The 24,061-nt window shown below is 38.1% G+C and overlaps 1 protein-coding gene across 1 annotated transcript in view; it reads left to right on the top strand.

The window, feature by feature from the left end:
* Positions 1-322: 322 nt before the first annotated feature.
* Positions 323-24,061, top strand: part of LOC132855214 (cell migration-inducing and hyaluronan-binding protein-like) — a 128,296-nt gene continuing 104,557 nt past the window's right edge. Inside the window, exon 1 of the mRNA XM_060884013.1 lies at positions 323-476. The gene's annotated coding sequence lies outside the window, so the exon portion shown is untranslated. The remainder of the gene's footprint in view (positions 477-24,061) is intronic.

Genomic DNA, 24,061 nt, shown 5'->3' with positions numbered 1-24,061 from the left:
ATGTAAAGGTTTATATATGTAAAGGTGTATATGTAAAGGTTTATATATGTAAAGGTGTATATGTAAAGGTTTATATATGTAAAGGTGTATATGTAAAGGTTTATATATGTAAAGGCTCTTCAGCTGTTTTCAGGCTCTGAATTAACTTTTGCCAAAATTCCATGTCTGCCCGAAGTCGTTCCTTTTATTTGCATATTCATACCTGGTGAACCAATAGTGGGCCACAGGGCGTGGCTTTTCCCTTCAGCGCGGTGCTAGCGGCTCGCGCAGGTCTGTATAAATGTGAGCTCAGTTGCGCGACCGGTTCATACAATAACACATGCACGCACACGCAGGCACACACATACACACACACACACACACACACACACACACACACACTGACACTCCGCGTTAATCCTTCTTCCGCAGCAGTTTGGATGACAGTTGGGCTTTTTTTCCAAGAAGCGGACAACGATTTTTGTTCATGCATCCAGGTTTGTGTGTCACTTTGGACTTTTAATCTTTATGGACTTTTTCCCTGCACAAACTAGATTTATCTGTGTAGATCTGCTCCAGAGGCTGATATTTCAGCAGTACACAGGTGCCTATGAGGAGCGCGCGAGCTCGTGTCGGTTTGTCTTATACTGTGTGCACCTTTCCATATTTAGGCTCGTGCAATTAAAAGGCTTGCCTGATTTAATTGTGCATTTTAGCCTGCAATACATTTCACATGCATCACCCCTCAAAGAAAACATCTAAATATAGAGCACTGGAGTCCCCATATCCTTTTTCATTTATTTATGTTGTCACTACATCTCTCTATTAAAAAGAAAGAACTGATTAGTTGAGTCAGGTGAGTTAATGGTAAAGATGTACTAGGCAGAGAAGGATGACTGGGGAAACCTGGGCTATTTGCCTTGATGTGCTGAGAGAGTGAGAGAGTGAGAGAGAGAGAGAGAGAGAGAGAGAGAGACACAGAGAGACAGACAGACAGAGAGAGATGAACAGCTGATTTTCAGCTGTATGCACGTGGTCGCATTCCACGGTGCAGTCTCGTGCCAGCGCACTAACAATACGCGTCTAGATCAGACTGAAGTGCGCTTGCGAACTTCGGTCCTTGGTGTGATGCTGAGATGAGCGACCCAGAGAAGAGCACCTGTTACGGCATCGTTGCATCATCACACACAGAGGTGAGTGCATGCTTTATTCTTCAGTGATGTTGAGATCAAACCTTTCACAACAAGTGTTAATTGAATAAATACCTGAATACATTGCTGTGGAGTAAAAAAAAAAATCAATGAGAAGCAACTTCTTTGCACTGCAAAACCACAGTCGGTGTTGAATTGAATACATATTATAGTACTTATGCATTCTTGTGACACCTGAACCTAAAGTTTGAATCAACCCCAACATTGTTGGAACAGCACTTGCAATACTGAACACCTCCAATTTTAGTCCAGTGTTACTTGAAAAAGTGTATGTGTTCGCTTAAGACACTGAAAACTGAGTGTAAGTGATACTTTAGAAAAGCCTGGCATTAAACATTGTAAACATTAACACTGAAGATGCTGAGTCAACACTGTAGTTATTAAAACAGCACATTAGATGTTAATTCATTAGCAATGATGTTAATTCAACACTGTAGTTATTAAAACAGCATATTAGATGTTAATTCAGTAGTAATGATATTAATTCAACACTGTAGTTATTAAGTGTTAGGTCAGCACTGCAGTTATCAAGCCAGAATTGTTGCATGTTAATACAACACTGACTGTGTTAATTAAACACTGTGGATATTAAATCAGCATTTTTAGTGTTCACCACATTTAATTGGTGTTGAATGTGTTAATCTAAGTCTGTAGTAATGTATTCGGCATTATATGTGTTAATTCAACACTGCGGTTATTGTACGTCAGCATTGTAGTTGAATAAGTACTGTAGTCACTAAGTCAGCATTGTATGTGTTAATCTTAAAACTGTAGTTATCGAGTCAGCACTGTATGTCTTAATTCAACACTGCAGGTGTTATACATCATTACTGGGATAAATTCAACACTAGATATCAATTTAATACTGTATGAGTCAAATGGACACTTTTAGCATGAAAATCTGTTATTTTTTATTACCAATGATATTGCAAAAGATCATTTAACACTGTAATAATCACTTCACCATTGGGTGTTAATTTAATCCTCTATGAGTTAAAGAGTAGGTTTTATTGTGAAGTCTGTAATCTCTAACTTTAAAACCAAGGTAATTTCCAGAACATTTCTCATGCATGTGTTTAGTGTTGTTTTTAGTTAATACCAGGTAACACACACACACACACACACACACACACACACACACACACACACACACAAAGGTGAAGGTTGGGGTACTTCCATTCTCAGTCATGCCCATCATACTGTGACATGACATGACGTACAGCTAAGTATGGTGACCCATACTCAGAATTTGTTCTCTGCATTTAACCCATCCAAAGTGTGTAAAGGTTTATAAATGTAAAGGTTTATAAATGTAAAGGTTTATATGTAAAGGTTTGAAGTTGTGCCAAATCCACTGACATTGTGTTGCCAGATCTACTGTTATTGAGTAGACAAATGCACTGGAATTGATTTGCCAAACCAAATGGTATTGTTTTTTTCAGGCCTAATTACAATAGGACTGCCAACCTTACAGACACTGGGCTTCCAAACCACCAACTCTAGTTTGCCCAACCTACTGGCGCTGGGTTGCCAAGCCCACTGGCATTGGGTTGCTCATCCCACTGGCTTTGCCATTCCAAGACTACCAGCTTTAGTTTGCCGAACTATCTAGCACTGGTTTGCCAAGGGGGCTGGCATTGAGATGTTTGTTGTTTTTTCTATCAGTGTGAAATTGCAGCAGGCTGCCAGTAACAGCTTTTCATTCCTCGTCCAGCAGCTACTAAATGGCGTGTGAAATTATCGAAAGTGGCGATCCTTTTCCCACACACTCTCAGAGCTCCCACTCCCGTTCCCTCTAAGTTGTTAATTAACAGCAAAGGCGTCTTCGGAATGAGTGTTTTAATGAAATTAGTGCCGCGTGTGTGCGACAGTCTGCATCCCATGCCTCGCTAATGACTTGTGCAATCACAGCGTGCTGGATTGCAGTCACCTACTTTCTCTCTTGGCTCGTCTGAAAGGGACAGGAAAGTGGCACATGGAAGCAGAGACCGTTGTGACCGCATCTTATTCATATAAAGTAGCCCTTAGACAAGTGGCAATTAGTTTATTGTAGGGTAGAAGGAAAAGGAGCAGTGGCTATAATTCTACTTTTCCTGTCTGAAGGATATTTTAGGCTGTACATTAAACACAGGCTGGCTTTAGAGTGACCTACTTACACACACACACACACACACACACACACACACACACACACACACACACACACACACACACACACACACACACACACACACACAGGTGGAGGCTGACAGATGTCCCCTCACTTCACCCATATCCTCACTATCCCTTTGATCCATCCAATGATTCCTCCTCGTTCTCTGTTTTAATCCAAACCTATTATTTATTCTATTTTTTTCCCCAGAATGCACCAATTTATGTCTAGTCATCTTGTCTCTAAAGTTTTTAAGAATGCCAAAGTGAATCAGCTGGAACATCATTTTGGGATAATGGTAATTTGCATGTCTTTATGCAGTTTAATCTTGATGGCTGTAGTATTCCCATAATGCACAGCAAGCATATGTAAATTGTAACACTCATAAATACTGAGTTGGTTTAGAAGTGTAACATTCATTAGCAGCAGTGAGAAGAAAGTAAAGTTTTTTTATAACATGCAGCTAGAGATTTTTTGTTTAAGATCCTTCCAGTTTGTCAGGCATTTACAACTGCTAGTCAGCACAATAGCAAGATGGCTTTTAGCTACATAATATGCTGCAAAGCCTTAAAAGTTTCATGTTGTGTTTTTTTCCTTATTATGGACATTGTTCAAACTTCATGTTTTCATTCACATTTTTAAATAAATGTGACGGCATGAATTCTACAAGACTACAGTCAAAACCTAAAGTTTATGAATGCATAAACTAATTCCTGGGCAAACTGAAAGCAGGTGAGAGTAGTCGGAAAACATGAGGGACAAAACAACCAATAATAATACATGGGTGGAGACAAGAACATAAAAAAACACATTTGGCAAGATAAACAAACACATAACAAGAGGGAGGAATGAAATGTAGTGCTATGGTCTATGGTCTCTTACAATCTCGGCAATGATTTTCAGAATCTATTGTCTTTGGATGACCAGGTTCTCTGCTCATTGGTTTGTTCGTTTTTGAGTTGGGAAAACATGAATCTCGGCAATCCCTCTCTTCGATCTTGTGGTCCATTAGAATTTACTTGGCACTGCAGCAGGTAGCCTTCTGGAGGGAATTAAGTGAATATAAGGATTTAAGGTGATCCACTGAAATAAATGCACTGAGTTGAACACTGGCATGGTCATCTTGGCATTAAGCCATACTCCACAGATGCAGTTGCAATTTATTTCAAGGTCAAAAGCAGACTAGGTCAGGTGATCCACTAACCGAGTAAACTGGGGAGCAAAACATGCCAGTGAATCAGCAGGATCAGTCTCAGATGTCATGCCCACGAACAGTTGGCTGAAAGTGTGATGCATATGACACACAAAATTGGAAACTTTTTTGAAGTCATCATCTCTCTCCCTCTTGGAAGAAGGAAGCCGTCATGTTTACAACTGTCACAATGAGCGCTTATGAGGATCAGCTAGATGCTGTTTTTTCCAAATTATGTGTAATTTTCAAGGTATAGATGCATTCATTTCTTAAATAAACAAAATACACTTGCACGCTTGTCTGTTATAGTAGGGATGTCTACTTTACATATTCATGCCCTATACATGACGCTGAACAAAACAAACTGTGATTGGTTGTTTTACACGGCAGTCAGGCACCCTCTATGGAGTCCAAATGATAAGCTGATATGGAGTCCAGACCTTCGATCGTCAGTCTGAAGAACTGGCTACGCGAGACTAGTGAACCAAAACAGTAAACAAAAGAAAATTAAGACTCTGTACTGACAGGCAGGTAAACACTGATCAATACTATGCTGTGGACATAGGATAGAATGCAACAAACTAATCAAGGGGCAAACTGAAAGCAGGAGAGAGTAACAAAAGGAAACACAATGAAGACAACCAATGACAATGCATGGGCGGAGACAGAACATTAACCTCCTAAGACCCGAGCTTTGGTTTGGCTTGCATTTTAGATGCAATGTGATGTCCACGTATGTGGACACCAGGTTGTAGGAGGTTAGACAAAACAAAACATAAATGGCAACATAAAGAAACACAAAGCAAGATGGAAGATTGTATTCTGCTGCAAGCTCTTAAGCACGCTGAGGGTTTGCATGCGTTTCTTAGTTTGAGAGGGTTGTCACTGTCTGGGACTAGAACAAGATTTGTGTTTCAATTTTAGCTCCGTGATGGGCTGAGCAGGTGCAATAAAAGCTAATGTCGAAACATAATGTAAGCATTTACCTCAATATTTATTTCACTTGCTGGTCGAGCAGGCCGTTTCAAGATATATATAGGCTGGCGTGAGCTGACATGAACAGCGTGTAACCAGAATCTGATAAACTCTTCAATAATTCATGACTCATTCCACAGATCAGCGTTTGTCATGGTTTCTGAAAACAATTGAACAACATGACGATGTCTGAACCACAACTTCACACCTAGTCACCGGTAAAACACATGATGCATTTTAACATTTATTGTATTTTAGCCAGTGCTAATAACTATTGTTTATATTACTATGTGTACTATTGCTCCTTGTCTTTTCAATCTCAGTCACAGTTATATGAACAGATTACACTTTTTTCTGCCAGATGTAGTCACCAAATTTTACGTAACAGCTGTTAACGTAACAGGCTATGTAATTGTACACTCTTAGACGATAGTTCTCATTGTCCTCTGACCTATACACAAGCTCACAGACTGGCTAGACTACTTTGATCCACAGAGCAAAGCCAATTATTTTTGTGGAATTGCATCTGTTTTGGGATTTAAACTCGCAATGTTCAGATGTCATATCGAGCACTTTGTGCTGCGTCAAGCTTTAAAAAAATCGTTTACATTTCCTTTCATTTATTCATCTGCCATATGCATTTATTGAGAGAACTATATTCAAGCCCAGAGTTGGGCAGTCAATAAAAGTTTAGCTCTAGGGCACAACACCACAACAGTGGCATTTAGGGATTTAAAATTAGAACCTTTTGTTGCTAGGACGGAACCTCAACCACTTTGCCTCTATTGCTTTTCTTGCCAGGTCTGTGCTTAAAAGTCAGATCCTGCTTCTGCCTCACTCCCTTCCACTTTGACTCATTTCCATGCAAAAGGATACTAATATGGACTCGGGACTACTGACTCGATTGTTGAAAGCAGGGCCGGGAAGTCACAGTGAACGTAATGATTAATATCCGTACGGAAACTCCCACCGTTTGCGTCCTTTTGCTTCAATTTAATATTTTTCAATTATCTTCCTTTTATTAAATTTTCAAATTCTTACTTTAACGTTATAATTAAATTCCTTAGAACATGATATTTTGTGGTGTTATAGGCAGAATGCTACATTCTTGTCAGATGTAATAATCTGTAAAACAGCAGGGCTGTACAGTGGGAAAACGAGCTATAAAGCAGATGTTAGGAATATTGGGCAGAAATAATGAATATATACCTGTGTACACAGAGTGGAGAGAAGTATGACAGAAATAAACGGGTTAGCCTTAAAATGTGGGGTGTCAGGTTCTTTCACAGTAACTGTCAGCCACAAAAGTCATAACATCCCTGGATTAACAGGTACAGAGACCACTTTTAAAAACAACATACAGATGAAGGAGAATCTTGCGTCAGGTTGCACATTTAAGACTTTTACACCGGTGTATAAGTGTTTGATTTGGCAGCTGTGCCCCAAATTGCACACTTATAAACCTATATGCCATTTTGTAGTATAAATCCTGTGAGTAGTGTGTTCATAATAAAAATTCCAACAAGAAGAATTGCACATAAGTGGTGATATAGCGAAAAATGGATAGGCTGATTATAGGAAAAATTTTGAAAAAATTCTATATTCAAGGTGGCCGATAACACTTCCGTGGATAAGTGTCTTATGTCTCATAAATTAGCCCACATTTCCTTCTAAAATTCATATTGACAGTAGAGTACGTAGTGTAAGTTTGTAGCGTGTAGCGGGACTGAAGCATGAACTGTTGTGTCAGTAAGCAGCTGTATTTGATGTAGAAACTTTTGTCACTTCTACTCTAATAGCATTGTGAGTAGCAGCTTGAGAACGGAAAAAAATGCAGAGACACACCTCGATCTGCCTCCGAGTAAGCACGTACACGCATCTAGATTGGATTTCTCGGAATTGGAAAATGATGAAATCCGGTGACAAGTGAAATGCATAATAAATGGTTCTATTTCTTGTGTGTTCTCCCGCGAGCAATTTGTTGAAACTGTGAACGATGAATTGCTAGTCCCACTGGAGCACATGACCCGCCCTATCGCTCCAAATGTCTCTGTGCCTATATGATAACTGCTTGACCTCTTATTTATTAGGAAGTATTTAGAAAGGACCTTGAGTTCAGGCAGAAGCTTATGCTGTTTGTGTAGACTTTATGCTGAGGTAGCAAGATGAGTGTTACGAGAGCCTTGGCTCATTATCTGCATATTGGGAGGCAGGGATTGTACTTAGCTGATGATACGGAATGATGGGAATTGAAGATGGAGACAAAACGGAGTATTGCCTGCAGCCATTGTCAGCTTTTCTTTAGTGTCAGCTTTCTGGAGATCATGTGGGGCCAATTAGTGCGTTTTATGCCTGATATATATGTGCTTTGTATGTGTGTGTGTGTGTTAAGTAATTTCTTTATAGTTCTGGAAATATCTGCAATGATAGTGATGATAGAAAGCTTGGAGAGTTCATGCATATGTACAGTGTGTGTGTGTGTGTACATGATAAGCGTGAAACCAATAAATTCCCTCAATCTGCAACGAAATAAGCCATGTAACACATAGTGTGTGTTTGTGTGTGTGTGTGTGTGTGTCTGCACATCATTTAGCACCGGTGAGAAGGTGGATACTAAAGCAGTTATTTCACTGTTGCTCCCGTTTTTTAGTCTGCAAATAAAACCTCTATAAAAACTGCACGTATTCAGTCATATTCAGGATGCTGGAGAGGATTTTGGAATCCAAATCTGTTTTTAACAAAGAATAAAAGAGCTTCTGTTAAAGAGTTATACATTTTAATTCATCACAATGTGCATGTTATTAAGATCATATTAATTATCCATAAAACTCAAAGGTGTTGGTGAATTTTCTATACACCTTTATGACAGACAGTATGCTACACATTAAATAAAAAGATATGGTGAAGGTGAAGAGATTTATGTAGCATTTTGGTGTAATGTTTAAGAACCAACTTTGTAACTTTGTGGATGTTCCACATCATTCTGATACACGCTGTCAAAATGTCTGCGATAGCTGAAATAAATAGATTGGAATGTAATTTTTCTCACTGCTGCTGTATGTAACCAGACTTTATACAACTTAGTATAATAAGAGTTAACTTAGCTGATATATTTCACTTAACTTATTTTCAAATAAAAAAAATAAAATATCATTTTATAAAATAAAATGCAGGGGACACGGTGGCTTAGTGGTTAGCACGTTCGCCTCACACCTCCAGGGTTGGGGGGTCGATTCCTGCCTCCGCCTTGTGTGTGTGGAGTTTGCATGTTCTCCCCGTGCCTTGGGGGTTTCCTCCGGGTACTCCGGTTTCCTCCCCCGGTCCAAAGACATGCATGGTAGGTTGATTGGCATCCCTGGAAAATTGTCCGTAGTGTGTGATTGCGTGAGTGAATGAGAGAGTGTGTGTGCCCTGCGATGGGTTGGCACTCCGTCCAGGGTGTTTCCTGCCTTGATGCCCGATGACGCCTGAGATAGGCACAGGCTCCCTGTGACCCGAGGTAGTTCGGATAAGTGGTAGAAGATGAGTGAGTGAGTGAGTGAGTGAGTGAGTGAGTGAGTGAGTGAGTGAGTGAGTTTGTTAATGTAAAAAAAACAAATGTAAGCATTTCCAAGTTGCTGTTGTAAAAGACAAATCAATTACAACCATGAACCATTACAGGGAATATTGTTATAGGGAAATAATCAACTTTGGGGTTTGTAACGTTCTACATAATAAACGTACATATGTGTTGAAATACTCTCTTATTTCTGAACTCATTTTTGCAGTTTTGCAGGCTTAACTTCATGTAGCTACATGTACAAACTAAGCTGTGATTAGGCCAGCACTTTTGTGATGTTAGACAGTCTAGATGACTGTACCATGTCGACTCAAGTTGTAAAAAGTGACTTCCAGTTTGTCATCTTTGTGTAGCAGGAATGATGGATTACAACAGGGAGGGCTGTGTGTACCCACACACCTGCTTCGGTTTATTGTATGAACCTGTAATAATACACAACCTTCAGGCTGCTTATTGACAGCTATATAGTGCCCGAGTCTTTTAGAGTCATTGAAGTTTGTGCCATAACTCTCTGCGGTGCCTTCTGTTCAAAGCAGGGCACTGTTTATTGGAACAGGAGAGGATAATAATAATGACTTTTGCTTCTACTGCAGCTTTCTCAGGATGTTTTGTGAAAGAGAAGATCAATACCTCCAGACAAGTCATCAGCTTTACGATGGGACGTCAGCTTGTTGGTCCCATGATGGTCATAGCCACCTTCTTTTTAGAATCCTGAAAAATATTTTTTTTTATTCTAAATATAAGGACACACTATACAGACCATATACTGTATATGTACATCCTCTAGCACAGTAATCGATAGACCTCTCATAGGAGGTTGTTTGCTGTGGTCTGAATGAGAGTGTGATTGTTCCCTGCACCCCAGCAGCAGTTTTCTGGATTCAGAATCACTTGAGTCTGTCAAACCCCATTGCATTTGTATTTGTGTGTATTTGGGTATTCATGGAGAACACAGCACATAACAACACACCATGTTTTTGTTTTTTATTATTTTGGTGCTGTTATGCACCACAGGTCACCTCATCACTTCTGCGTCCCACAAGGTTCACCTGCCATTTAGAATACACATGTTTTGTGAAAACTAATGTCATCCTCGGCTAAAGCACAGGGGGCATGTTTCTTTACTTTCTAAACAAATGCGAACCCGAGTACGAGTTCACATTCATGGAAATCACAGCACGGTTCTAGTGCAACTGAACTCACATCACCTCCTACAGTTAGTGGGAAATAGATTCAATAAACTTCCCACAATCCCTATTGGTTTGTGTAAATTAGCCAAATTTAAAATGTTATAAACTGTTAACTACAGACACGTCTCCTGTGGGCATGATGTGTCTAGGCACGATGACAAAATATGTGTAGTTAAAACTGCAAAATTGCCCCAGAGAAAGATGGGCACTGATTGAAACAGGAAATAAGAAAGGTATGTAATAGACTCTTCTTCTGCAATAAAAGCTGGAGCACTGTTGAAATGAAGCCATCGAGGAGCCCGAAATGAAGTAATATATCTTAACACACGCTGGCTTGCTTACAACAAATGAGCATGCCGCATTTCTGGTTAATATTGTGTGTGTTCAGCATGGCAGCTTGCCGATGCAGTCATCCCTTTACATTATTGATGACTATAAATGAGCGTAAGAGAGAGAATGACAGTTACTGAAAGGGAAATTTAAAGAAGTGGTGGAGTCAATCGGTATCGTTCTCACAAAAAATGTGTTTATTCCCATCCCTTTCAGCATTAATCTGCGCAAACAGATGATACTGAGGGTTTGCACGGGAGGAATATTTGATCTGTAATCTCGCTTGATGTGCTGATAAACAGAACAGCGGCAGGCAGACGCTCTGATTAGGAATCACGGTGGTGGAAGAGCTGAAAAACAAAGCAGTGTTGATTTGTAGTGACAATGTTTGGGGAGATTTGAACTCTCTTATTGTGAGAAACGTTCTTTCTGGGTTCTACTTGTTCCAGCTTTTTAAAGGAAGTTGAAGAGATGCACACGCCTTGCTTAGTGCACATAAACAAGTTATCAGTTGGCAAAATGGTGCCAAACTGGAAGTGCTGGGATTTGAACTCACAACCTTCTGGGCACATTAACAGTTTAGAAAAAATGTAATTTTAGATATCTTTGCTATATTCCAGCCTCAAAAAAAAAAAATAGAATTTGTTTTTCAATGAAAACTCTGCATGCCTTGTGAATAAACTGTTAAGACAACTTTGTGCAACTTTTGTTTTGTGTTCATAGACCAGTGTGAAAAGAAGAAAGTGTAAATGTAAATTTGAGATTAAATCGCAGGTCGATATTGCAATTCATTTGTTTTTCGGTAGACTTTTTTGTGCGTTTAATATGTAGAAAAAATAGAAAAAGTCAAATAAATAGAAACTGCATTTTAAAAATCATGCATTCAATATACGTAAGGCGGTTGGGGAAAAGCTGTGAAATGTCACGCTGTCTGCTGAAGTCGGCTAAACTGGTCAGGTCATGTCTATAGACTGAAACTGCTTTTTCAAGTAAACTTACATTTTATTTTATTTTATTTAACCAATATACCATGGAAATGTTTTTATTTAAGCCTTTGCTGTTTGCCTGTAAAAATCATGTCAGGTATAGAGTCATTATTCCAGCAGGAGGTGGAGCTCCATACATACACAGCCTAATAAATAGCATGTCCCATATTACATTAAATATCCCTTGTTTGTAAATATTTATTACAAATGTTAGCTATTTTTTTTTCTGTTTGCAGGTTAATTCTGTTTTGTGTCATCAGACAGTTACAATACGCATTTCACTGCACATTATCCTGTGGTCCTATGGTTGTGTGATCGTGACCGATATAATTAGAATTTTGGGCTAGAATTAGGTCTAAATAATATTTTGAAAAAATCAGAGTCTTAAAAGTATCTAGTGAATATTATAGTGAAAACTCTAGGCCCTAAAATAAATATACTTGACGTGTTTTTTCACTCAACTCGTTCCTACTAACATGACCCATATTCAGAGATCACTGAAAGTCATAGCTCTTAAGGAAAATGTATTTTTGCTTTGGAAGTCTGTTCACTGCTTTCTTGTGTAACCTGTATATTCAAGGTACACTCTGTACCTTCCCACACCACACAGACGTTTCTGTTCACTTTGCTTCATATTTCAGCTTCTGACCTCTTGATCCATAATATGTGTTAATGGCTGTCTCTGATAATGGCTTGTTGGTTGGACATGATTTATTTTAAATATAGACACAGAACGTTTCTATCGAACACGAGTTTGGATCTTATTTTGTAATTGGTTGTATATCTGGGAAGTGGACACAAAGATAAGTGTGGGCTGGAGAGGGTGAAGAGCGCCGCCCTATAGTATTGAAGAACTGTGCCTTTAATCTTTCTTCCTGCTTTTAAACCTTAATGGCTTGGCTCTTTCACATAAAGCACAGATTTCAATAGATCAGAAGGCTCAGAAGAAATTCAGTCATATGCTGTTTATTGTACAGGCAAGTTAGCATATATACTGTACTACACTCTACTATACTACTGTAAATGTAGCTTGTCCATCCATACACCAACACAATAAGTGCTCAGCTATCCAAGTTACTCACCACTGCATGCACTGAAACCTTCAACACGTGGCTCCATCCATCTGTTGTCATCCAAAGCCAAGCCTGTCCAGATGACAGCCCTAAATTTATACACATGCATTGCAGCTGCCTCTTTTCCTTTTTCATCCTTCCATGTTTCATTCATCATTAAGAACAGCTTCTGTGTGGATTTTATAGTCAATCTGAGAATTCACAAATCATCCTCTAATGGCAAGAGTGTACATCTGTGTTTCTCCACAGCGTGACTTACGCAACACGCATTGTACTGGGAGATAATGGTCTCTCAGTGGAGGCAGTCGGTTTGTTTTCCATTAACGGAGGATGAAATCTCTAGGATGTGGGGATTTTTGCCAGCGTGTCACCTTCTTTCTGTTTGCTGTCACAGTTCTCACAGCAGGAGTTAAAATCGTGACATGAAGAAATGACTGGAAACGTCAATAGCACTTAGCTGTCTGTGTCGATTCTGATTTGTACCTACAAATGATTATTTCTATTAGGGGTGACTTTACTATAAATGTCAAAAAAAAAGCTGTTAGCTAAAAATCTGTGACACGCCAATCCAGTGATTTCCTTCCTTTCTATTGAACAACTTCCTGATATACTCATAGAGCCAGATGCATATGTGCCAGGAAGCAGAAACTGACGTTCAAAAACTACAGTGAAGTGGTGGAAATGGTCAACCATCAAAGAGCTAGGGACTATAAAGGAAAGGCAAGTTTAGTTACAAAGATTTGCTCATAATTAAAGTTCTTAAATAAGAACGTTGCTAATTTATAGCTGGGTTTCGGAGGAGGCAAAAGAAATCATAGCAAAAACTGACTGCTAATGTTTGATACATTAAATGTAATATGCAAACAGGTCTCATCACCACCACACATTTTGTGCTGACTTTCCATTTTTTGCGGTCAATCCTTTCTCAATGCATATGCATTAGAGGAGAATCGTGCTTTATACAGTATGCTGCTGCCTTTATGCTCTTATGCCTTCAATTTTTTTGTCTACAGTGTGGTTTAACTACACCTGAAGGCACAAAGAGCTTAGTCTGACTCAGAATCATGCCCAGTCAGAGCCATTGTCATTCCCAAAAATGCTTCTGTAGTCTGATATGCTTTTGTGAAAATAGAAAACCTGTTTGTATGCTTAAATTCATATTGCAGAGATGCAAAATGCTTACTTCAACAGCAGTTCGAGATTGGAGTGAAGCACATGCAAAGTTTAGCTGTTCAGTTTCAGTGAAAGTCTGCTGAAAGTTTGCACTTCAAGAAATGTCTCTCTGGTTTGATGTGCTGTCAAATATCAAATTAATTTATTCGTTTCTTATTTATATAAATGTGACGAATGCTGGGCTTTATTTTGCTCGCATTCTGCTCTACTGTGCAGGATATTAGCCTGTCCTTATCCAAAATGAATGGGAGGCATAGCAAAAAAAAATAAAAGGATGGAAAAGGTTCTTATCTGCAGTGTGAATGTTATAGCATATGGATTATGAGGTGATGTAATAAAGTGTGTAACAGATGACATTATGTTCTTATCATCACAACAGAGGTATGATGGAAATACTATTCCATTATTATTATTATTATTTTTTTTTTTTTTTTTTTTTTTTTTTAATTATATGGAAATCTCAGGGCACTGGAAGCATTTCTCACCAGCATTTCTCTCTGAGATCATGTTGTGTGCTACTGACTGGAAGTAAACGTCAGCCTCATTGCACCCAGAGTTTCTCAAGAACATTCTCCCTGATGTCCTCAGAGATCTTCTATTCCTTGTGGATGTTATTTCAGACAGGGCAAAAGGCCACCTGTTTTCTGTCTCCCAGCAGATTTCTGTCACAAATCCTGATAGCCTTGTAAAATAATCAGCTGGCAAAGGAGGTGATGTCATTAAGAGGTCGTGAGTGACTTCTTCACTTTGCTTTCTCAGTGTCATGGATTATGATAAGAACACAGAATGTGAACCTTTCAAGGCCTGACTGTCTGTCTTACAGTAAGTTTCCATTAGGTGTGACAATTATGAATACTTTGCACTAATCCAGTGACTCCCTTCTTTCTATCTTTTGACATCCTGATATAGATTCAGACTGTCGGATGTATATGCTTAAGGAATTAGAGTTCTTATTAAATAAAATTGGAGAGCATTAATTATATTTAATGAAAAGACTGTACACAGAATAAACTTTATGCACTTTATAACATTTTTTAAACTGGCGGAATCACAAAATTCCAGTGTAGTGTTTTGAATTTCTTTTCCACAAGACCAAATTGTTTGTGTTTGTGTGCTGTGATCAAGTTTGCCTGCTTTAATAGCTGCAGCCCAATTAAAACCAGTAGTATTACATCATTATTAGATTTTTTCCTGAATAGTTTTTTTTTACCCAAATCCAAAAGGATCTTGTATTACACATTTAGTCATAAATTATATATTTATATATATATATATATATATATATATATATATATATATATATATATATATATATATATAAAAAGAATGAAATAACCCAAAGGATGAAAAGAAAAGAAAAATCATCGTGAAAACTGGCATTGAATCCATTGAATGTTATAAGCAAAGTTTCATCCTATCCTGAGACGCAGGGAAGACTGGCATCCCAACAATGACACAGTTATATGACACAGATATGTTGAGACCTAGCTAATGGGTTAAAATTGGGTAGGGATAACGTACCAGAAAAAACCTTAACACTATCTCCTCAACTGCACAAATGAGTTTGTCTGTACATTAAGTACCAAAAGTATAAACTCTTTTTGGTGTGTTAATGCCACAATGCTGATTGAAATTCCAACTCGATCAGATTTTGTTTCATATAGAAATTCTATCTGCATAGCCAAACACATCCTAATCTTGACCAAGTTCCCAGAATGGAGTGTCTGTGTCTGTGAAAAGTGTCTGTGAATGGCTTCATATTTCCACTCCTCACTGTTGTAATAAGTAAGGAAAAACCCTGATGGGGTGTGCTGTTATCAGGAAATATTTCATGACGGGCTGGCGTGAAACAGCTCAACAAAAAGCAGAGCTACTCTTACCACCCTAAAGTGAATATTTTCGACTAGCAGTATATCCTTAAGTCGTCCATTCCTCTTCCAGCACAGCACTTTGCCAATAAGAGCAATCTTTTCTTAATTAATGAGCAAGCATTCATTTTAAACACTTTAAGTTACATTTGACGTTACCTGTGATGTAGGTTAGAATAGCTAAAATTATCTGTCTCTTTCTGCATAAATTGTCACGTTAGCAAAAAAACGTCCTCTGACCTGCAAACTCTCATGGAGGAAGATTACTGACTGTTAGAAAGCACTGACACTGGAGACTCTGTCCATAAATATCACATCTTTTTAGTTTAGTTTATTTGTTTACAGTGGCGATGCACATTAATAAACATGGCTGTAAATATGCCAAAATTAGCCTAAATGTGGTAGCCTAGTGGTTAATGTGTTGGGCTACCAATCATAAGGTTGTGAGTTTGAACCCAGGTCCACCAAGCTACTACTGCTGGGACCCTGAGCAAGGCCCTTAACCCTCAATTGCCCAGTTGTATAAATTGAAAATAAATAAAATGTAAGTCACTCTGGATACGGGTGTCTGCTAAATGCTGTAAATGTAAATTAGCCATAAAGGCTATTTTTCATCTGCAGACCCATGACACAATGTTACGCATCTTACACAGACATACAAACCTACAAAAAAGTAGAAATGATAACAAGAAAATACAAATTCATAATTGCACAATTATCTGTCATTCAAGTCCTTGTGAACCAGTTCTTGCTATTGTAACTATAACATATAAGAACAAACACACACACAGTACAATCTATAAACCTATTTTTTGAATTAGCACTGACACTACTGTATGTGCCATACTGTTGTCTTTGTGTATTAATTTACACATTCATAGGATAAACTGTAGAGAATACTTCATAAGGGTAAATATTCAGGTGCTTCTGTTCAACTGACTTAAGTTCAGTACTTAATGGAATTAATTCTCTAATGACATTTTTTGCTAAAACTGACATATCAAGCTATCTATAATTAAATTTAGAAAAAAAATATGGTCTTCAAAACAAGTTTGAAGCAATTTTAACTGTTCGTAACCTTTGTCACATATCCACCTGCAAATCTCCATAATTGCTGTTTGGAAACTGTGCTTCAGCTTTCACATCATCATGAATAATAAGAGATATGTGACAGGTGTGAGATCAGTGTTTTGTTTACTCCACCTGTCCCTGCTCACGTCGGTCTGCTAAGCTAAACTGCAAATGCACACCACTTCATTGGTTTCAGTGCTTGTTAGCAAGCGGAAATACACTGTTATGTGGCTATGAGTGGAGCTCACATCTTTTGCACGTAGTGAAATAAAAGTAGCTCTTCTTATGACTGAAGAGTTCTTACATGCGGTTAAAAAATGCATGCTGGCTGTGAGGAAGCTGTGCTAAACTATGATGATGAGTTGATCTGATATGGTAAAGTCATTTGCACCATCTGGCCAAGATTGTAAAAATGCAGCAACTGGGAAAGTCTTAAAAAAACATACAATATCTAGACTCCCAGTTAAATTTGAATGAAGTAAATATAGATCTGTTTACATTTACAGCATTTAGCAGACACCCTTATCTAGAGCAACTTACATTATTTAATTTTTTTTTTTTTTAAATTCTGAGCAATTGAGGGTTAAGGGCCTTGCTCAGAGGCCCAACAGTGGCAGCTTGGGATCAAACTCACAACCTTCCGATTGGTCACCCAACACCTTAACCACTAGGCTACCACAGGCTACCACACTAGGCTACCACATGTTTATTAGCATGTTGTATAACTCCTGGTTTCAACCTGTCTTCAGAAAGAGAGAGAGAGAGAGAGAATTTGGGATGTTTAACAAACCATAAAGCATAAAGTACATGACTTTTGTCTGACCACTTCAGCAGACTTAAACTAAACCGTATTAGAGTAATGGACTGCCCTTCATTAAATTGCCAAAAAGAGCAGAGAATTAAAGCGATGCGTCTGTGTGCAGTGTGATTAAAGTGAGCTTAAATGGTAACATGAGCAAAAGGGTCGCTGCAGATCCTCTGGGAATATTCACACATTAGCAAATCATTAGCATTCTTTAATTGTATTTTTCCCCTTCCTTTGTAAGATAATACTTTTTAATACGTTTATTGGCTCCTCCGTTAGCAGAAGGTCACATTTCTCAGGTTTCTTAATCACATTTGGCTTGATATTCTTAGCTTCTACTGTCCTGACATGACAAGTCACTCATCAAGGACTTAAAGACATTGTGTTTTTGTATGAATATCCAATTAGTAGTTTTTTTTGTTGCAGACACTGCAGTGTTAGGCTACGTAGGTGTATTAGAACAAATGCTGTTTTTTTTTTCCTTGTGTTCTTAATAAAAATGAAGCATTTTATTATGCTCAATTTATGTACATAGTGAATGGAGAAAGTTTTTAAATTTTAAGACTTTAGAAAATGAAAATTAAGCGATTATAATAAATAGTAATTGCTTTTTGTTGATTCCCCATATTGGAATATTTCATTTTCAGCAGTGTTCCAGACAGACTGCTGCTTAATGATGGTAATTATAGCTCAGATGAGCAGAAGATTGGTGATTAAATAATATAAAAGAGAAAGTGGTGGCTTGTATTTTGGGTGTGCTTGGTATCTGATTTGTTGTGATATACTGATATACAGGCTTTGTCCGTGTGCTCTTTCCATAAAGAGCTTCTTTGAATCCCTTTGTTGTTAAAATAACAAGCTTCTATATCCAAGCGTTTTGGATCTGTCAATCTCATTCATCTTCTATGTCATCTGACTGAGATGGTCTCTGACATTGGGGTCAAACCAAGCCAAGCACTGCATTATTCTAAATACTTTGCAAATAAAAAATTGTGGTTGTAATTCAGTGGCAGTGATGGTAATGCGGTCCGCATGGTGGTGTAGTGGGTAGCGCTGCCACATTACTACTGCAGTCTGTGTGGAATTTTGTGAGTGTCCCTGCATTTATGTTGGTTTCTTCCGGGTTCTCTGTTTTCCTTCCACTGTCCAAAAATATGCAGGAAAATGAATTGTCTTTGCTAACTACTCTTGTGAGTGTGTGTGTGTGTGAGAGAGAGTGTGTATGAGTGTTTGTGTGCGTTTGTGTGTGTGTGTGTGTAGTGCCCTGTGATCAACCGGCATGCGGTCCAGGTCGGATTCTCCTGCCTTGCACCCTGTTTCTCAGAGGCCACTGTGACAGCAACAAAAAAGTAATAAAAATAGTAACAGAATAGAATTAATAATATAGAATAGTGAATGTAATATATAATTAAGTCTGCATAGTAAATGTTTAAACATGCCAATAGTGGATGCCCCAATTATAGGCCTTGTCTGCCACATGCCTGCAATGTTTTACTCCACTTGGGAAACAAATCCCCTATGAGTATGCAATAATGTAGAATCCCTACTGACCTTCTAAGTTCACACAATAACCTAGACTTATATGTCTAACCCTTTTCACAAGAATATGTCAGGCTGCTGTTTGGTTACTGTAATGCACCCTTTTCATCATCTTGTGAAATAGGTTTAGATTTGTGTGTGCTTCATGCTGCCTCCATCTGATCAGTACTTTCTCTCGCTCTCCTCAGCAAAATGCTAAAATTCAATACTTTCCCAATTTGAAAGACAAAAGAGGATGGAGACATGCTTAGAATAGAGCTGTGAATATGTCTCACACCACTTACAAGTAGCATTGTAGAAACATGCGGTCTGGCCATGAGTCACGCCAGACCAAAGGGAATTAAGTATAATTGAAGAAGGATTTTAGGACTCGTTTAAGATCTCACTGAGTCACTAGTGAGTTAAAATTAGAGAAAAAAAACTGTTATAACAAAATATTGACTAATTTATTAACTAAATACGTTGTTGTAACAAAGCCGATATTTTGGCTTCATCTTTGTAAGATACATTTCATACTGCTCATGATTAGGGAAGTAACCAATACCAATAGAAAACTATAAAACAATTCTGAAGTAGCGTATAGACTGCAAACAAATAAAAGGAAGTAGCACAACACAATATTTTATTATAGTAGAGTAGTTTTCTCCTTCTTTAGGTTTAGTGATGTGGATATCGGGACCTCTAATCATGGATCCGTAGTTTTAAACCTACACTTATGCCAGAATTCGTAGGACTAGAAGCACAGAAATAAGTAATGTATTATTTTGTATTGCTTTCTGTAAGTGCTGAAAACAGCACATGGAAGATGCTGTTATTGGTAGCAACCATTATCTTGAGAAGTACAATATTTTTCCCCTTTATTATAGATTACCAATCATAATTTTTTGCAGCAAGAATCCAATTTAAAATTTGTCTCTTTGCACTGCATTGCATTTTCTATGGTCCATGGTTCAGAAATACACACACACAGCCACACAACAAACCTGGTCTGCAAAGTCAGGGTGCTTAAATTTTTAACATGATTCTGAGACAAGATCAGGCCAGTACAGTGTCCAAGTTCCGTGTTGGTGGAATATGGTTCCCCCTCACATCTAAATGATCCAGTATCTCCTCAGTACCCAGTATCTGTTTCTGTTCTAAACACCTGCCAGCTTAGAAACCATTATTCCTTTGTATTTCTTTGCATGCACTGATATGCTTTATGTGCTTGAAAGTACTGTAATTGTCTGCGATGGTGCCCAGACACGGTAGATCATATCTTATATATTGCTTAATAAGTTAGGAATTATTTGACATAGAGACTTACTTTAAATTGCTTCTTGTCTCGGAAATCTATGGCTTGCCTTGATAATAAATAAAATCTCAAATCCTCTTGTTCAGTGTAACAGTAAAGAAGGATGGTTTATTTTATTCCGATTATTAAAATTGTGTTTTGTTATTCACTTCTTACACCAATCATAAGTCATCCAGTAACTGGTTTCTGAACAGGTTTCAAGCGATCTGTGTGGAAAACGATGACATAAAACATCACAAAAACATTCACAGACCTCTGAAGTGGGTCCTCATATGGGTTTAAGTTTTCAGGCTAAATCATTCTAGACTTTTTTTTGCTTAAGACAACATGAGTCTCTAGTTGTTTTGAATCCTTAAAGGTTCTTTGAGCATTTTATATGATGTACATTCATCTATTTGCACCTAAAAACAGTCAGTATAAGATTAAATATAGGATGTACTCTAAGTATAATTCATTATATCCTTAAAAAAACATCTTACATGAATAAACCTGAACATCCTTTTATAAATGAGCAGTTTGTTTCAGCTTGGTCAGTTAGGTTTATACAGTAAGCATATATGTCCCAGCTCCACTGAATGCGTTCTCTCATCTGGCTTCTCGTGTAAAATGCAGGACATGAATGGTGCTCTAGCAGCAGTTTAGGAATCACAGTGGGCCATTCACTTGAAGAAGTAAGGCAGAGCGTCCTACTTCAGGGTCTTTATGCTACATTTATATAAAACATTTGGAGAAATATTCAGGCAATAAACAAAGAAGATAAATAGATGGAAGAGCACGCTTGTTCAGTTTAATGCTGAATGAGCGCCCATTATGATCATACTGCCCTTGTCTCTTTCATTTACACTCTCTTTCTTTCCTTTCCTCAATTTTTTTTCCTTTCCTCCCAAATATTTATTGCGGTTGACACGTCCGTAATGTGATTCCTCATAAGCTATGATAAATATTTGCTGGCCGAGAGATTGGTCCCTTTGCCATGGAGGCATGAATATGTTGTGTGGAAGGAATATATACGAGACGATGAGGCAAGCCACTGTGTCTGGATGAAATTTTCACGTTTCACTTTCATTTATCGGGTCAGTGGGTTTTAGCTCAACCAGCCTTGCATTGTGGCATTTCTCAATATAATGTCATTGCTAAAAATCAGAAGGATTTCTTAAAGTCACATTGTTGTGAGGTGTCACTTGGTGAGCAGACGCTGTTTTGCAATATGAACTGTCTTGCTATTTTGTCTTCTCGAAATGCCATTCCGGACATGGTGGAAGTGTCATATTCGACGTGGTGTAATATCTGGGTAAAATTTCTGATTTTCTCACCTTTTCAAACTCATACCTGCATCTATGCATATGCCAATAATTGGCTATTGTGATGGACAAAACCCTGGTTTTAAAGTGCACACTTCAAAATATCACCCCTTTAAGCCCTGTATTTTGTTTGTAAAGAGACAGTCTAGTTAAGCAGCATTGATTTTTTTTGTAGGATAAAGACAGCTGTCCAATTATTGCTGAAATTTGGCTGGATCCTTCTGGGTGAGTACAGGGGCATAATTCTGTACATAGTTCTGGGTGGACAAAACCGTCACCTTGAATTTTCATGCTAAATGCTGCTTCTGGTTTTCATGTAGTCAGTACTAGTTCCCTATGGATTTATACTGACAAGTATTACAATTAAACAATGAATAAAGATAAGTATGGCCTAAAATACAACCTCCCAAAATCCCATCTCACAAAATCAACCAACCAACCAAACAAACAAATAAAACTAGCTAGTTAGAAGACTTTGACCATACTTGATAATTTTACAAAGATTTGTGTGTATTATCATACACATAGCTTACCTTCTGTTGCTGCATCTAGTCCCACATGGATACCACAAACATTTAGACTTCCAAAAACTTTTTGTTCTCATTCTTGTTTCAGTGGATAATCTCATCTGAATTCTATAGATTTATATCTAAGTACTGTTGCTGTAATCGTAAAACTGGTCTGTGCTCATTGATGGATTAACTAAGCAGCAATTGTAATGACTCTGTTTTGCAAATATTTGTTTTATTGCACATAAATCCGAAGCTAATTTTTTTTTTCAACTGTTTTTGGCTTTAGGAAACCCAACAGCTGCTAAGAATTGATCGACCCAAGAAAATAATGTGAGGCTTGGGAACTGCCAGTCATGATAATAATGTAAATCTTAATAAAGCCTCGGTTATTGGTGGGATTTAAAAAATAATATTGCCACATGCCTATCTGCACTTCACTACTTGAACGTGAGCTCATGCTTTATTCAAAAAAGAATTAGCAGACAACTGCACAGATGCCTAGGCTTTCTGGCTAGCTTATGATAGGTCTGTAACGTGACTAGGATCACGTTTGTGCTTCAGTTTGGATTCCTGCGGTAATTACAGTGTGATTTGCATTGATCATGAAACGTACATCTTTTCGGAATCGTAATTAGGGATGTACAGGTGTGACAAAAGCTAAAGCCGACTGCTTGTGAAATGAGTGGCACTAATGAATTTGGCACACCAGGTGTGTGCGCTCGAGGTTGTGTGCCCTTGCTGAGCTCTTTTATTTAGTGCAAATTCTCTGTCTCTCTGTCCACTTGGGATTCTCGCTGGATTAGTGCCAGCCTGCTACTCCCGCACACCCTTCTTCTTATCCTCTCTTATCCACTCTCTTGTTGTGTTCTCATTTCTTTTGCCCTCTTGTTCACTCTCTCTCTCTCTCTCTCTCTCTCTCTCTCTCTCTCTCTCTAGCCATTTCATTCCTTCTCCTTTGTATTCAATAATTCCACTCTCTCTCTCTCCTATCTTTTTTATATTCCAATCCTCACCTGCTTACTGGACATATCAGTGTGAAAAGGAGTGATGTCTTAGAAGAGGATGAACTTTTTTTTTTATTTAAGGCGATATCCAACTCTGTTGATAGTTATTATTCAGGAATTACTTATTTACAGCTAATACATTTCCCAGGCTTGCAATATTCATATTAGCACTGAAACAATCCAGTTTTTTATGTACATTCTGACATAAATCAAAGCATTGGCAAGAACCAGAAAGACCGCTGTTTGGGTGTACTACTTTGCAACATAATGCCATTGTGCGATGTGTGTGCTTCTATTTCTGCCCTATTTTCTCACATATTCTTTAGGGTGAATGCTAACAAATTCTTTATCCAGTACCCATGAAGACCTAATTCATTTTAAACCACTGCCAGAAAAACACCATAGGAGAACTTTAGGCCATTCCTCCCAGTCAGAGAGCAGTGCCAGGTCTGTAGCTTTTAGTCTTGTCAATAAATAAAGGTTTGTCAGTAAACATGGCAGAGAACTGCCTACTCTCACAGTCCGAGGCAGTTTAGCTGATATACACTAGCTGATAACCACCCACCACCCTGAACTTTTTTTTTATCTGTCAAAGACGCAAAAGGAATTCATTTATTCAGCACTAACTACTACAAAAAGCTCTAAATTTAAAATGGGAGTCCATGAACTTTTTCAGTTGCTTAACGTTAAATCGCAGTGTTTAAATGTTTTTGTTCATGTGCAGAGACATATGTATTTGTGTAGTACTCAAAATACACATTTTTATACCTGTATTTGTACTTAAATTTGTAGGCTGTGGCCTCAATCAGGATTAAAAAAACGTAAACCCTACACCAGAAAGAGGAAA

The sequence above is a fragment of the Tachysurus vachellii genome, chromosome 1, assembly GCF_030014155.1.
Source record: "Tachysurus vachellii isolate PV-2020 chromosome 1, HZAU_Pvac_v1, whole genome shotgun sequence".
In the NCBI taxonomy this organism is placed as follows: Eukaryota; Metazoa; Chordata; class Actinopteri; order Siluriformes; family Bagridae; genus Tachysurus; species Tachysurus vachellii.
Note: the sequence above shows the minus strand (reverse complement) of the source record. Positions and strands in the feature narration are given on the sequence as shown.